The sequence below is a fragment of the Pseudophryne corroboree genome, chromosome 10, assembly GCF_028390025.1.
Source record: "Pseudophryne corroboree isolate aPseCor3 chromosome 10, aPseCor3.hap2, whole genome shotgun sequence".
Lineage (NCBI taxonomy): Eukaryota > Metazoa > Chordata > Amphibia > Anura > Myobatrachidae > Pseudophryne > Pseudophryne corroboree.
The window spans coordinates 273,125,841-273,130,804 of NC_086453.1; the positions used below are offsets into that span (position 1 = coordinate 273,125,841).

A 4,964-nucleotide genomic window follows, 5' to 3' on the forward strand; every position below is an offset into this window, starting at 1 on the left:
TTATCTATCTTCAGCAAGAGAAATCCAGGAATTTCATTACCAGTTTCTTATATTTGTTTATTACCTGGACAAAAACTTCTTTTTCTTCCTTTTTTTCTTTTTTTCTTGCTGCCGTTATTGCATTCATGTAGCATATTTCATGATATTGTTGGCCATTTACAGCAAGAAAAATTAGACAAGGTTTTTTTCTGTTTGCAAGATTATCCACATTACATTTTTTCTCAGGATTTTCCTCTGTATAACTGAAATACAGGATTATCATCCTGTTCAACAGCCCATCAGTCTAACAACAGATTGGTATAGTTTCCTGCAATTTACTACTTCTATATCTGACTGATAGCATTTTTGGATATAGATATTGTGCTCACACTCAGATCTTAGCACCATCAGTCACTTACAGTAGCAATACTTTCCCACACATACTCTCTCATTCAGAATATCGGTGGCAGGGACTTACAAGCCCTACCTGATATCAATACAGAAAGTAAAATTGTGTCTGCCAATTTTCTGACTCATTTGGCCCACGGCCATACCATCCTGAATACGCCCGATCACGTCTGATCTTGGCAGCTAAGCAGGTAGGGCCTGGTCAGTACTTGGATGGGAGACCTTCAGGGAATACTAGGTACTGTGGGCCACCTTTTTTAGGATAATTTTTGATATCACATCTATAATTTCCTTATATCCCTTACATTCTTATTTTTCAGTATTCTCCTCACTATTCCGCATTTATCTATTGATTTTTCTATTTTATGGGTACAAGCGTTTTATTAGACCTTGTAGACCCTTTTTTCTCAATTAGCACCAATAGTGTTTCCTGATACAAATCGGCCCACGGCCATACTATCCTGAATGCGCCCCATCACGTCCGATCTTGGAAGCTAAGCAGGTATGGCCTGATCAGTACATGGATGGGAGACCTCCAGGGAATACTAGGTGCTGTGGGCCTTTTTCTTTCAGGAGATTCTTGTACCATTCTCTTCGGAGCTTACTCTACATTCCGATCCTTTCTGTGACCTGTACATTTTGTGATTTCTTAACATTTATACAATTACCACAACAATATTTTCACCTGTCATATCTAGAACCATATCTGGTACAGTGGCAATCTAGTTTTTTATTATTATCATTATTTTTGTTCACCCCACAGTGAACTTTTAGTCAATTATTAAAAGTTAAGTTTTACCAGAGGAAGGACTACAAAGGGTCCTCCTCCTCATCATCTATTTTTCGTATCTAACCAAAGAGTGCTTCCACACAAGGTTATTTTGTCTTTTTCTTGTTTTCTCCCTAACCGCTTAAAGCTGCCTAATGGTAGAGCCAGCCCTGCCTGTGCTACGTGCAGATCATCCGTGAGCAATTCAGTGTCCCTATACATAACCAACCACTACTGGCAACACGCCCGTGTCACTCGTATAACATGCCTATACTGTGTTACAACTGCTTCTGATTAGAAAACCGCCTAGGAACGCCCAACAATACTGGTTGTGTATGTGTGTACAGGGGGCTGTATGTGAGGTGCTGTGTGTACAAGGAGTTGTGTGTCAGTGTGTGAGATGCTGTGTGTACACAATAGTGGTTCTTGCTATGGGCAAGCAGGCTTTTTGCCCGGGGCACTGCAGTCCCCAGGGCGCCGCCGCTGCCATGGCAAGAGCTGCTACTGATCCCCGCTCCCCTCTCCCCGGGCTGCAGCAGGCGTCGTGGGCTATGTGGGTGCCCGCTGCAGCCGGCTTTACTGACAGACACTAGAGGTCATAATTGACCTCTAGTGTCAGTGCGACACTGATATGGGAGAGACGTCATGACGTCTCTCCCATAGAGAGGAGCCAGCGGACAGACACGGAGGGCAGCGAAGCAGTGGTCCGGAAGCAAAAACACTTTTTTTACGTTGTCATTATGGGGTATTGTAAGTGGAATTTTGAGGGAAATTTTTTTATTTATTCCAGTTTAAAATAAGGCTGTATCATAACAAAATGTGGAAAAAGTGAAGCGCTGTGAATACTTTCTGGATGCACTGTATAACATGTAAAATGAGAAGTGCATGGTAAAAACACCAAAACACCCTAAAGTGCAGAAGATGGAGTCTTACTCTCGCAATAAAGTTTGTTTGGAGCTCCAAAATAAAATCCAATAGGTTTAATTTCCACTTTTCAGAATATTGGGGCCAATTCAGTAAGGTTAGCAAATTCATGCTGACCGGCGCCTCCCCCCCTTCTTCAAGCAGAAATTGCTTCAGCATTCAATTTCTGCTTGTTAGCAGAAATTAAGGATGACTCCTGCCGGCGCAGCTTAGCTGCGGCCGCAGGAGTTCCGGCACCATTTTTTCTATCGCAGCGGCTGCGTGTGACGTAACGCAGCCGCTGCGGCCTCACCCCCAACACGCCCCCGTTCACGCGTACCAGCCCAGTATTTGCGCTGGCATGCCCCCGCAACGCTCTGTTTCCACCCAGAAAACGGAGCGTTGCCGCCCCCTCCCGCCCCGCGACCGCCTTCCACGTAGGTGGAATTGTCCGTGGTAACACTTAGACTGATGGTATGGTCTCCCCCCATTAACCCGCTTGTAGGGTCGCACAGCAGAAATGAAAAGAGGCCCCAGAAACCAAATTCCACAGCTGGAGGTGAACTCCTTAGCGTACCCACGGTACTTTCCAGAAGACTCAGCAACTTAACGCCTTTCGAACCTTATAGATTCTTCATTAGAATAGCGTACCCCAACTTACAATGCAGTAGACTGGAAAACCCATATAAAGGTATCTTTTCCAACTTTGTTCGTAGTTAATCAATTTGGAGTACAAAATGTTAAAAAAGGGGGGTTATTTAATAGATTTTATTTAACAGGACATGCACAGTTTAACAAACTAATCACTTCAGCGACAGAGACTGACACTTGTGGCTGATATGATTGGTTTTTGGGCCTCCACAAAACAAGCTGCCAATGCATCTCTACGTACACAAACTGGCTGCAATTCAGAATTGGATGCTGCTAAGGCAGTGATGTCATCTCATTTGTGCTATCGCCACTGCCTGATTGACAGGTAGAGGCAGTGGGAGCGGGCGTTGCGGCGGTGTTGTGGCAGCGCTGTTCAGACAACGCAGTCATGTCTGGACTGCAGCATCTGCGTGACATCACATGCAGCCGCTGCAACCCTTAACATGGCGGGTAGCCGTCTGCCTTCGCAGCTAGGCTGCGCAGGGAGAGGGCTACTTGAATAATGCGAAAGCATCGCCGCCGTGCCATGCTCTTTCATGTTTACAGGGGATGGGGGGCTGGATCTGGCATGCAGGGCAGACTTGCACTGTGCTAGTAGTCCCACCGCATGTCAAAGAAATTGATTGTAGATGTGTGTTTTCTCACACATCTACTATCAAGTCTGAATTAGGCTCTTAGGCAATATGTCATCATCATCATCTGATTCATCACCACATGAGTGTGTACATCATATTCTTCATAAAATTTTATCTTGCCTCCACTGGAATCCACCATTACAGGTGCCCCTGTAATTTATTTTATGTAATTCCCAGTAAAGGTCTTCCTCATGGAATTTGTAATTCATTTGATGAACATTATCTTTTACACATTTTGAGGAAGTAACCTTCTACACCGATCGCTGACAAGGTTACTGGCTGTGCTTAAAACTCTTTCTAAATACACACTTGAGGGAGGGGCAACTTAAGTAAAGCAAAGTCAGTTTGTGCAAGGGCCTCCAAATTGCCTTTTTTCATGCCTGTAGTGCAAAGGACTGTATGACATTCCTATTTGGATGCTATCACTAAAATAATAATTAACCATGAATATTGCACTGTGGTACGGCCTGCAGCATCACAGTATTTGTATGAATATTACACTGGGTATGGCCTGCAGCTTCACAGTACGGTATGAATATTACACTGTGGAAAAGCCTGCAGCATTACAGTAATTGTATGAAATATTACACTGGGGTATGGCCTGCAGCATCACAGTAATTGTATGGATATTACACTGTGGTACAGCCTGCAGCATCACAATAATTTTATGAGATATTACACTGGGGTATGGCCTGCAGCATCACAGTAATTGTATGAACTATTACACTGGGGTATGACCTGCAGCATCACAGTAATTGTATGAATATTACACTGCAGTATGGCCTGCAGTGTCACAGTACTTGTTATGTATATACTGGGGTACGTCCTGCAGAGTCACAGTAATTATATGAATACTACACTGTGGTATGGCCTGCAGCATCACAGTAATTGTTTTAAATATTATAATGCGATATGGCCTGCAGCATCACATTAATTGTATGTAATATTACACCGAGGTATGACCTGCAGTGTCACAGTAATTATATAAATATTACAGTGTGATAAAGCCTGCATCATAACAGTACTTGTATGAATATTACACTGCAATATGGCCTGCAGCATTGCAGTACTTGTTATGTGTACACTTGGGTACAGTCTTCAGTGTCACAGAACTTTTATGACTATTACACTGCGGTACGGCCTGCAGTGTCACAGTAATTGTATGTTTATTACACTGCATGATAGCCTGCAGCATCACAGTAGTTGCTATGTATACACTGGGGTACGGCCTGCAGCATCACAGTAATTGTCTGAAATATTACATTGGGGTATGGCCTGCAGCATCACAGTAATTGCATGAGTATTACACTGGGGTGTGGCCTGAAGCATCACAGTAATTGTATGAATATTACACTATGGTCAGTCTGCAGTGTCACAGTACTTGTTATATATACACAGGGGTACAGTCTGCAGTTTCACAGTATTGTATACATATATCCTGCGGTACAGCCTGCAGCGTCACAGTAATTGTATGAAATATTACACTGGGGTATGGCCTGCAGCATCACAGTAGTTGTATGAACTATTACACTGAGGTATGACCTGCAGCATCACAGTAATTGTATGAATAGTACACTGCAGTATGGCCTGCAGTGTCACAGTACTTATGTATACACTGG

At 43.5% G+C, this 4,964-nt stretch overlaps 2 pseudogenes; both read left to right on the forward strand.

Annotated features, from left to right (window-relative positions):
* The first annotated feature begins 519 nt into the window (after window positions 1–519).
* On the forward strand, window positions 520–637 carry LOC134968421 (5S ribosomal RNA; annotated as a pseudogene).
* Window positions 638–830: 193 nt separating this feature from the next.
* LOC134967826 (5S ribosomal RNA) lies at window positions 831–948 on the forward strand (annotated as a pseudogene).
* Window positions 949–4,964: the final 4,016 nt, after the last annotated feature.